This window comes from Pocillopora damicornis, chromosome 5 (genome assembly GCF_964200805.1).
Source record: "Pocillopora damicornis chromosome 5, jaPocDami1.2, whole genome shotgun sequence".
NCBI lineage: Eukaryota > Metazoa > Cnidaria > Anthozoa > Scleractinia > Pocilloporidae > Pocillopora > Pocillopora damicornis.
This window is the reverse complement of record NC_142674.1, coordinates 24,558,019-24,570,640: the sequence shown is the minus strand read 5'-3', so window position 1 is coordinate 24,570,640 and position 12,622 is coordinate 24,558,019.

The window sequence follows — 12,622 nt, the reverse complement described above, 5'->3', positions numbered from 1 at the left end:
CAGCTTTTACACACTGTGATATGTCTAAATTGCGTGTTTTCAACGGCTAAGATTATTTTTCTTTCCCAAATCCTAAATGTAAACTACAGAAACCCTAACATTCATAAATTGCGGAACCATTTCCTGCGTTGGGAAAAAAAAAACTAGAGACTAAAGACTGGAGACTAATAGTAAGCTGACTTGTAAAGTGACATAAGATTACCGTTACATGCAGTTGTGTTTCCTGACCAAGAGCCGTCTCTTTTACAAAAACGCTCTCGAGACCCGATTAATTGATATTCCCTGTCACAAGTAAAACTAGCTTGAGAACCGAATATATAACATCTGGCGTGCAATTTCAGCAAGAGAAAAATACTTCTTATTAAAAATTTCACGAAGTTTTTTTCCCGCAACTTTCTACTGCATATATACTCAATACGCTATAAGATATCTTATGAAAGGCCACCTACTTTGACAGGTAGGTACAGGATTGTCCCAGATGCCTGGAGGTCTATTACCTGGGGCAACACATGTAACATCTGACGAACCATTCAAACGATAACCATTGGCACAGGAAAATTCACAACGCGCTCCATAATAATTACCACAACTGCTTATCCGTAAGGGGCCCCATGGGTCTACCATCAGTGTTGTGCAATTGATGACTGAAAAACACATAAATTGATTGATTAATGAATAGGGGAACTTCAATTGAAGCAAAAAGATATGTATATATATATATGGTACAATTTATTCCTCCGCAATACAATTTCTGGTCAGTTAATTAGCCCACCATCAACACGTTAAGGGCAGCGGGTGGAATCAATTGCTTAAATTATATTTTACCTATCACTTCTATCATGAAGCTGCAGGTGGCTTTGTTTCCTGATTGGTCTACTGCAGAATATGTAACAGTGTAATTTCCTTGGGGAAATCTCCGAGGTGGATGGTAATAAGAGTTTATTGACGGTCTGAATCCTGAGTTGTCAGTGGCCGTTGGTACTGTCCAATTCACTTCAGCAGAAAACGTTTCACGTTCTGCATACGCTATTAAAGGACTGGCTGGACATGGGACATCAAACGATGGAGGAAGAATATCTGACACACCAAATAAAATAGAAAACAGAAGGAGGTCATGATGGAAGTATGGATCTTTACGCCCTCTGTATCGTTACTGCTTATTGTGGACGCTAGGAAGCCCTTTGCAAAAGGATTTAAACAGTTTAGATAAAGAAATATTTTACTTGTTTGTTATTTTTTATTGTTTTTGTTTGCTTTTCGTTAGTCAGTTAGTCGTTTGTCGTACCTTTATGCGAAAATAGAACCTTGGTGATGTGCCAGTACCTGTACAGTTGATATTTTCCCCACTCCACAAGCTGCTCTCTGAGCATGTTCTCGTGACATTTCCGTCGGGACTACCATAACCACTTTCACAGCCAAATACACAATGTGAACCATACGTGTTGCCGCAAGTAGAGGTCAGTAGTACCCCTTTCGGTGGAATGGTCAAAGCTGGACATGTTATGACTGTTTGAATAACACGAAAATTAAAACAAATTTCAAATAACGCAACTGCTTATTTTGAAAGAAGATGAATAGTCCTTCTATTAATTTGTGTAGTCCTCAGCAAGACTTTCGGTAATGAATAACAGTTTTGCACCTTAGCAAAAGACGTCCTGGCCATCCCAGGTCCTGTTTTCAAAACATTTTCTTGAGGCAGACCCGATTGGGTCGTACCCAGGAGAGTAAAAGAAATAACATGCTGTATTAATACATTCCATTGAGTAACCGCGAAACCTTCATTTGGTGCAAAAGGAAATAGGACCTTAGACAGCAGCTTTTTCACACTGTGATATGTTCAAATTGCTTGTTTTTAACGGCTAAGATTATTTTTCTTTCCCTTATCATGAATGTAAACTAGAGAACCCTAAAATTCATAAATTGCGGAACCATTTCCTGCGTTGGGAAAAACTAGAGACTAAAGACTGGAGACTAATAGCAAGCTGACTTGTAAAGTAACATAAGATTACCGTTACATGCAGTCGTGTTTCCTGACCAAGAGCCGTCTCTTTTGCAAAAACGCTCTTGAGACCCGATTAATTGATATCCCCTGTCACAAGTAAAACTAGCTTGGGAACCGAATGAAAAGCCACAGGAGAGGCTCAAATTTCCATGTAATGGTAGCTGCAGTGTAATGCAGGATTTCCCTGTCAAAATAAAGTTTTTTGTTTCACTGAAGATAAGTATAACAAAACATAGATATTTATCAGAGTGTATACAAGCAATATACAAACATTTGTCAAAAACGATGGAAAGCAAGCGACTTTTTTTCTAAAGGCATAGTCAATGTCAGTTATATTTCAACGTCATACTTGCAACTTGCACCACGAAGGTACAGTTAGCTCTGTTTCCTTCTACGTCCGAAGCTGAATACATGATATAATAGAGGCCAATGCTCAATTGAGCTGACGGTCGAATGGAAGGGTAGGCAATAATGACGTGACCAGAATTATCATCGGCAATTGGTTCTTTCCATCCCACCAAAGCACTGGATGAGCATTCAGGGGTATAGACCACCATGTTCTCTGAACAAGTATCATTGAATGAAGGAGGAGTTGTGTCTTGAAAAGGGAAAAAAACTGTTAAATTGAGATACATACATACAGACATACCTACCTACCTACCTACCTACCTACTTACATACATACATACATACATACATACATACATACATACATACATACATACATACATACATACATACATACATACATACATACGTACACACACCCACACACACTACACCGGAGTAAAGTGGGGAGCTTGTTACTCCGGAGTTACTCTACTAATTAAGTTAGATTCTTTTTTCTCTCTAGTTTTTGTCACTTATTTGTATTCACCTTATTTGTATTCACATGTCACCTATAGCTCTTTATTTGCCATTCATTGTTTAACCCTTCCCAGTTTGCAATTTAGACCTTTGTTGTATTACGTAACCTCAATCTTAGAACTTCTGTTTTTTGTATGAGTCGCAATCATTTTAAACAGCTTTTTAGAGTTAGATTTTTAACCTGAAGAAGGCCGAACGGCCAAAACGTCGTGCATTAAACTCGTCTAGAACAGTCAAGAGTTTGCCTCTTCGTTACGTCCTTATAGTACACTTAACTAAAAATTCACGTCGAGACATTATATCCTGTGGATCCTCTTACTGGGAGTTAATCGTAAGGTATACCAATTCTACGCTGCATATATATATATATATATATATATATAGAGAGAGAGAGAGAGAGAGAGAGAGAGAGAGAGAGAGAGAGAGAGAGAGAGTGAGATAGTGAGTTAATTATGAAACAGGCTTTTCGGGATTTATATATAGGTACTGAAACCTTTTTAGTTTGGAATAAGATACCGCAAAATAGCACGGACTGTTCTACTCTCGTACCAAGGTTGGCGGGAGTTGGAATGAGGGACAATAGGAATGTTGTAAGCCACCCTAAATGTTCGTAATCGTGCTTATTTTTCCATTTTTTCCCCTAATGTTATACGTAGAAAGAAGAGACGATATATTTGCGGTCGACCACCACGACTTATTTGGTAAAGCAAATGTCTAATCAAGTCAAGACTTGAATTCAAAGTTGTTAAAATAGTGACCAGGCAAAAATTGGTCGTTGGGAGATATAAAAAAGCCCTCTGTTAGGGACAATTTTTCCCCGCCATATTGGATGACGTCAGTGTAACCCGTAGTTGATATCCCAGATTGTAGCTTAAGTAATACATGAAAGTTAAAGTACCTACAGAATATGAATGATGGAAACTACGCTGTTCCTAAAGGATTGAGCAACTCACCCGTGCATCGTGTGTCGTTCGAACCTGTCCATTGTCCGTCTATACCACATGTTCTCAATGAGGTCCCAGTTAGAGAGTATCCCGGTCGAGAGCAAGTTAATCTGCAGGTTTGGTTGTAGTTACTCATCGATATGCAAGAAGGTGGGGAAATCGATCCATCAGTTGGTGGAACAAGTGGACTACACGTGATAACTGTGTAAGCAATGAAACAAAACCTTGACGGAAAACTATTGAGTAAATTTTGGGAATACTGTGTCATCACAGCTCCTCTCACCTCCATTTGTTAGGATGAAAAGAGAGAGACATCATCATCGAGGAAATGGAAATATACATTTAATGTTATCATATGCTCAAAATTCAGTCCTTTTCCGAATACTTGCACAGATAAGCCAACTTCTGGCTTGCAATATCAGAGAGAAAAAATACTTCCAACTTGAAACTATAATGCCTTTTTCTTCTGGAACTTCATGCTGCATATATACTCAATGAGTTATAAGATATCTTATCAATGGCCACCAACTTTGACAGGTAGGTACAGGATTGTCCCAGATGCCTGGAGGTCTATCACCATGGGCAACACATGTAACATATGACGAACCATTCAAATGATAACCATTGGCACAGGAAAATCCACAACGCGCTCCATAATGATGACCACAACTGCTCATGTGCAAAGGACCCAATGGGTCTACCAACAGTGCCGTGCAGTTGATGACTGAAAAACATGTAAATTCATCAATTAATAAATATGGGAACTTCAATTAGAGCAAAAGGTTGTTAAGTTTCATATGGCAAAATTCATTTTTTCCCCATTAAATTTTGTTCAGTGAATTCTGGAGCCCACCATCAAAACGTCGACGGCAACGGGTGGAATCAATTGCTTAAATTATATTTTACCTATTACTTCTATCGTGAATCTGCAAGTGGCTTTGTTTCCTGATTGGTCTACCGCAGAGTATATAACAATGTAATTTCCTTGAAGAAATCTCTGAGGTGGATGGTAATTAGAGTTTATTGACGGTTCGAATCCTGAGTTGTCAATGGCCGTTGGTACCGTCCAGTTCACTTCAGCGGAAAACGTTTCACGTTCTGCATACGCTACCAAAGGACTGGTTGGACATGGGACATCAAACGATGGAGGAAGAATATCTAACGCACCAAGAAAATGTTGAGAAAAACAAATAATTAAAAGTAGAAAACATAAAGAGGTTCTGATGGAAGAACGGATCTGTATCGTATGGATGCTACGGAGCCCCTTGCCAAAGGATTTACACAGATTTGATGAAGAGATATTTTACTTGTTTGCTATTTTTTTATTGTTGTTGTTGACTGTTGTCTGCTTCTTCGTTTGTCTGTTAGTAGTTTGTATTAACTTCATGCAAAAATAGAATGTTAGGGATGTGCAAGTACCAGTGCAGTTGATGTATTCCTCACTCCATAGACTGTTCTCCCGGCATATCCTTGTGACATATCCGTGGGGACTCTCATAACCACTTTCACAACCAAATACACAATGTGAACCATACATGTTGCCGCAAGAAGAGGTCAGTAGTACTACTTTCGGTGGGATGGTCAAATTTGGACATGTTATGACTGTTTGAGTAAGACAAAAACGAAACAAATAGACGTCACTTTTAAAACAACCCAAATGCTCATTTTGCAAAAGATGGATAATCGTTATATTGATTTGTGTAGTCCTCTGCCGGACTTTAAATAATGACTAACAGTTTTGCACCTTGGCAGAAGAAGTCCTGGCCACTCCAGGTCCCATTTTCAAGACACTTTCTGGATGCAGAACCAATTGGGTCGTACCCAGGATAGCAGAAGAAATCACATACTGTATTGAAGTATTCTATTGTTGTCCCTGTACAGCTAAGCCGAAAGCCATTGGATGGTTTTGGCAGAGCAGAGCACGTAACAGCTAAAAAACATAATAAATAATTCATATGGTGCTCATTTAAGTTAGAACAGAGGTTAAGATTAAAAGAAAAAGTGAATCTAAACAGAGAGAGAGGGATGTTTGGAACAGGAATACGCCAGTGTCAAGGAAACGAAACGACTGTGATATGAAAAAGAACTTTGATTTCAAGACAAAAGTAATGAGTTTTACTCCCTCAAAGCAGTATAATGATAAGCTCCTAACTCCGGAACTGGAAAATATGCAATGTGAAATAAATGCGAGTGTTTCTGAAGATCTTTTTACTTGGAACTAACAACTAGTCTCCTCATAGCCCCTCCCCGAGAATCATTACAGAAGAAGAAAATAGTGACTGAGGTCGGTTACCGTTACACTGAGTCGGAGTTCCTGTCCAAGTTCCATTACTGTTACATGTTCTTGTTGTTGATCCCGTCAAAATGTACCCTTTGTTACAGGAAAACTCACAGGTTTGTCCTGGCAAATTAGAACAATGCTCTAGACTTCCATGTGGCGGGGCATACAGCTGTTGACAATGGTTCACTATAAAAATAAAACGAAAGAATTCCACTTTTTCTTTTTCGGAAATACGCAGGAAATCGGGAGAGCTCCAGAGATGCGTAAGAACTGAAAAAAACTGAAGAAAAGAGGATCTCCTACAATCTTCAGTGTTCCCATTAAACGATGAATGAATAATGAATGCACTAATCAGACATTTTTTAACATTTTGTGTCAATTCAAATGATCTATGATAATATATTTAAAAATTCTCTCTATTGCCATTCAGTGCGCTTAATCATGTCAGGGGAGTGAACGGATGTAATCAGCGATTAACTTCCCCTAACAATTTTAACATATTACAATCATGGGATGAACATTAATGTATCGTCGATATCTCTAGTTCCTTACCTCCTTCACAAATGAAGGCATTACCAGGCTTCAGCTGAACTCCCTCTGGACAAAAACATTGATGTCCACTCGGATTTGGAAGGCAAAGATGACTACAGCCTCCATTGAGTTGGGAGCAACTTGTTGATCCTGATGAAATGCGTAAACATTTAATTGTGATCACAGCTTTGTCCAGCCAACGTCACTTAAACTAGCACAAGGTTATGTCGTATTTGGAAATAAAAAGAGATTCGATTGCATCGCCAAACCTTATTTTCCAAATTATGTGAATGCTGTGTGAACGCGGGAAAATGTTTCAATACCGTTTGACCAGCCCTTTGTAATGCAATTGACACGAGAATCATTTTGGTGCCAAAGTAATTATAGCGCTGAGCAAATATCGAAATTCATTCAGCTACAATGTGAAGATGTTCTACTAAGTTTAAAGTAAACCGGTTATCAAGGTAGGTAAGTCATCCTGGTAAAGGTTAGAGATTTATAGCTAGATACTACAGAGTGTGCACCTACCTGTAAATGTTTTTGTCTGATCATAAACATGCACTTCCATCGGCCTTCCCATTCCATAGACCAACACGTCACTTTGAGACGATGTCAAATTGTACTGATGAATACTCTGATTGTTCCAGTCAGACCAGTAGAGAGTGTCACCAGACAGGGAAAGTCCAAAGGGATGATGGTTGTGAGAAGACAAATCTAGAACAAGTTCTCGGCTATTTCCTTGAAGGTTTGCCCTTTCTATCTTATCGAGTTTTGCATCGCACCAATACAGCAGCTTATTCGGCGAATCTAGAGCAAGTGCATTAACCCAGACAAGTCCAGAGTTTACAATTATTGTCCTGGCAGACCCATCCATGTTAGCTTGCTCAATCTTTGGTGATGATCCCCAATCACTCCAATACATTTTTCTAAAATAAATGAGTGTTTAGAAAATTCTTACCGTGCTTCATCACCATTTAGCAATCCAGCAATAAAAACTTGCAATGACTTATCATTATCATCCATTCTCTAACTTTGGGGTCTTTAGTTAAATGGGATAAGAATCTCTCTCAAAGCTAATTCACGATGAGTAAAGGTTTTCAAGCTGTTTCAGGAAACGGCGACATCTTTAATGATAACCTCCATGCTTCAGTATTGCTTGGAATATTTTCGTATATCTATCCTTGATTCTTATCTCTTTTTCGACTAAAAACAATTTCTATCAAGATCCCCTTTGGAAGACTTTCTTTTTCTCGTCACAAAAAACGTCCAAGGAGGAATATCGCGCCAGCTGAAGGCTATCATAACAACATTCGTGTGCGTAGAAAAGCACAATTAAAATTACGTAGAAAACTTTCTCAAGGAAAATTTTAAATGTGACAGCTCTCCCTTTCCTAATCGCTGGAAGCTTTCAAGAAATATTTTTCTCTGTATCATTCATTTGCTAAATATCTAGATAAGTATACTGCAAAGTGAATCAAAACTACAAAGCTTTGATTACCTCTCTGGTGTATCTAGAGTTATAGCTCTTGGTTTTTCAATCCCTGTCGTGATAAGGCTTTTCCGAAATGATCCGTCCAGCCGTGCTACCTCAAGTTTGCTAGTTCCAGTATCAGTCCAGTAGAGAATCCTCCCAATGTAATCTACTGCAAGGCCATCCGGCGTTACCACGTCAGTGTGCGCTATGACCTCAACTGAAGATCCGTTTGGAAATGCTCTTGCCAACAGTTTCAGGGTCACATCTGTCCAATAGATTTTACCCTCAACTGGGTCGTAGTCAACAGCCACGGGCCTGGAGATATTTATGTTGATTTGAAGCGGATAGCAAGGTGTGTTCGCCACTGCTAAAGGAACCTTGTAAATTTCACCATGATCCGCTTCGGCGAAGAGCAAAAAAAGTTTGCCGCTTGTCTTCTGGAACAAATCTTTAGGGCCAAAAATAAACAGCAACAACAACAACAAATAAATAAATAAAAGCCAGAAAGAAGTTGGTAATGATTGACCCCGCTTCAGACCTTATTTTTGTGAATAAAGTTCAGCCATGAAATCTATAAACGACTTTAGGAAATCCATAGTAAGGTGTACACACTGTCCATAAACTTCAACTTATCGCTCTTATTTTTACTTTTTTTCGAAATTTGGAAAGCTTATCTCTCCTTCTCCACGGGAATCTAAGACGAGTTCTTGATATGCACGATCAATGATAACAAATCTCCCCTCCCCGCCTTTGTAATGCTTGAAACATCAAATGAGTAACCTCACCATAGCCGCAATTTTTTCCGTCCTCTTTAAGAACAATTCCCGTCGGACATGCGCACTGGTATCCTCCTGGCTTTAAAAGACACAAGTCACTGCACATGCCATTATTTTGTGAGCAAGAATGCGAGCCTTTGAACAGAAAGTAAATAATAATCATAAATTATTAATTATTCATAAAAGTTAAGATCAGTGATTATTTCTAAGCGTCATTTCAAGCCTTTTGAGCAACTCATATCATTAATTACCACCTTTGACAAGACACACCATCAGCTTAAGAATCATCAAACCTTTCACCACAAAGTTTATTTTTTTAAACACTACCAAGAGAAATTAATGGTAAAACTACAAATATCATGACTACTTCAAATGACACACTTGAAAGAAAATGTAATGGTACGATGATTGCCTGAACTGCGGCTAGGTAAGACTTTTTATATACATATACACTTTAATTACTAAGAGAAGATAAGAAAGAGGCAATAATTTTACCTGAGAAAATCAAGGAAGGATCAAACACGTGAATGTCCATCGGCCTCTGTAGATCAGGAATCACCATGTTCATCTGACCACTAGTTGCATTGTAACTTGTAACACTCTTGCTATTCCAATCTGTCCAGTAAATTATGTCCTGATAGATTGTTAATCCATAAGGATGAATTCCAGCTGTAGATGGCAAAACAATCTGTCGGTTTCCTCCATCCAGATCAGACATCTCTATGGTGCCTAGTTTCGCGTCTGCCCAGAACAAACGGTTTCTAGCCTGGTCGAGGGTAAGTCCGTTTGGCCAGGCTAGATTTCCTGTAACGAGGGACCTTCTACCTGAGCCATCCATTTCTGCTTTCTCTACCTTCGGATTGGCGCCCCAGTCCGTCCAATACATCATACTAAAAGAAATTATTTATTCCAAACAGTATTAATAAACTTTCTGACAAAGTTCACCGAGGTTTAGCCCCTAACAGAGCCAAATGGCTTTTCACAGTGCATAGGAAGAGCCTTTAAACATTAAACATAGCCTTTCAGTTGTCCACGGCTATGACACAAACCAAGTACCAGAAATACTCTTACCGAATTGAATCCACGTAAAAAACAAGAAGAATCTGAGAGATGTGCGAAAACGACGATCAAAGAAATGTCTACGCACACTTATGATCTAAAAACTGGAAACAGCCATCTACTTTGCATTTTATATTTAAAGGCTCTCTTGTAGTCAATACTTTTTTGCTTATTCCGCTGCAAAGTGTTAACCGGCGGATATAAAAACATTTCAATTAAAAAAATTGTTACTTGCCCATTTCTTTCATCCAGTAGAATGGCTCGTGGTTCATCAAGTCCAGTTTTGATCAATTCTTTCCTACCTGATCCGTCAAGACGAGCTACTTCAATTCTATTAGTTCCAGTATCGGTCCAGTAAATGTTCCGGGCTACATGATCAATTACTAAACCTTCAGGGCTTAGGATATTACAACGAAAAAGAATTTTCAATGAAGTTGCATTGGTAAAAGCGCTCGCGATTAGACCATGAGCAACATCCGACCAGTACACGCGATCTTCAACAGGGTCATAGTCCAAAGCGATAGGACGCTGATTTCCTACATGGTTGAATAGTGTTTGAGCGACGAAGTAGCTTACATCCAGCGAAATGATATTTGTTGATTTGTCGTCGGCGTCAGCAAAAAGAATGAACTTCTTTACTTCTGTAATTGAAATCAAAACAGCGTTTGTTTTCATTGAGAGACTCTTTGTAGCGAGGATGATTGACTCATCGCAATGCAGCAGATTGTGACAACCCTCAATGTGTTATTTATTTCTCGAACAAAGAATGCGCGTAAGGATCATGCATTACCCGTACTGTTTTGGAATCCTAAAGCTGGCTTTAAACGTAGCATGTATGTTCGCCGGTGGGTGGGCAGCGGAAAAATCAACCTGTTTATATATTCACATGTGGTATTCTCAGGTATTCGTTGCGTCTCTAAATCTGACCGTTATTAGAATTGCGGAATTACGAGCAGACAAGTAGAATTGTATTCTACTTGAAATGGCTGATATAGCTTTCTGAGTATCTATGCACCATCTCTGGGAATCAATAAAAGGTTTTCTTACTTTCTTCACACGTCTTTCCGTCTTGCTTTACTGCCAGGCCTGTAGGACACACGCATTCATGGTTGGACTCCTTAGGAACACAAAAATGACTGCAACCTCCATTGTTTACAGAGAAAGGACCTGAAGCTTAAAAAAGAAAACATTTTTGACGTAAAAGCGTGCAGTTTATACCGTCGACCATACAATTATTTCAGGAGCTGCACACTTTGACGACACCAATGACGCCGGCCAAGTACCCGAGTACTTTAGTACCGAGTAAATTATTAACTTCCACTTCTTCATATACTTTAGTCCAAATTCTGACCAGAAATGCAATTGTAGACGACTGATCATGAAAAGTAACAACAAAAAAGAATGACGATAGTCAATCATTAAAATGCTGTGTCATAAGTTCGGCTGTTTAATGATAGCCTTGTTTACAGTATACCTTTGAGTTTGCAAGTTGTTCTTTTGGGCCGAAAGTAGGAAAATATCGTTGAAATGTACAGCTTAGGACAGGTCGAAAAAAAAAGAAGGGATGTTTAAGACTTTTACATCCGCTCTCTTTACAAGCGTAAAGTATTTTTCAGTGCCCTCACCCATGGCAGACACAAGGGATCAATATCAGTATCTGAGCAACTGCCCACCTACCCCTCCCAGGGGAGGGGTAGGTGGGCAGTTGCCCAGATACTGATATTAATCCGACACTAGAATAAAAACGTTGTTAGCGGCCGTTTTATATCCTTTTTATGAAATGCACTGAGACTCAGCGCTAAAATGGTATCCAGGATTCCCTCTATATCCTCCTGACTTTCACGGGTAATTGCCAACTGTGTTTGATGAGGGGATACTAATTCGTGACTAGCATAAAACTCCTCTAATATTACCTGCTGGTTGTCGCCCGCTGTCGTATGCAACAATTCCCATAGGTTGCCCACCATTAATACTGAAACCTCTGAGTAGCTCTCCGGTTGTAGCGTCTAGCGTGTGAATCTCCCTGTGTGTCAACCAGTCAGTAAAGAACAGGAAAGGAGGGATTAACGCCACTCCGAATGGATATAATTGATACAGGAAATCCAGCCGAAAAAGAAGTTTCCTGTTATTACCATTGTAGTCGATTGATTCCACTCTTTCATAAATAGCATCTACCCAAAAGACCCTTTTGCCTCCTCTGTCGAGGTCAATTCCTCTCGGCCAGAAGACTCCTGTTGTCACGATGGCGACTCTTTGCTGTCCACTCAGGGAAGCTCTTTCAATTTTGGGAGTACTTCCCCAGTCTGTCCAAATCATTGTACTGTTTAAGTGACAGGATCCATGGATTAGACTTAAAGTAGATTTTTGAGGTGAAACGATGAATCACTCATTTATATAGTCTTCTAACCAGCCAGTTAGCCAGCCTACCTGTCGGTCATTCAATGGGTCGGCTTACCAGCCAGTTAGCTAACCATTTAGTGGGTCAGTCAGTCAGTTTGTCACTCAGCCAAATCGGTACCTCGGTCAGTCAGTCGGTCAGTCAGTCGTTCAGCTTTTAAATCATTCAGTCGATGAATCTACGACTTATTCATTTACATTTTAAAAGGAAGCCTTCATAATATGACCAAATATCGAATACACTTGATGATTATCTTGCTCAGATTCTCAATGATATCAGCACAAGAAGAA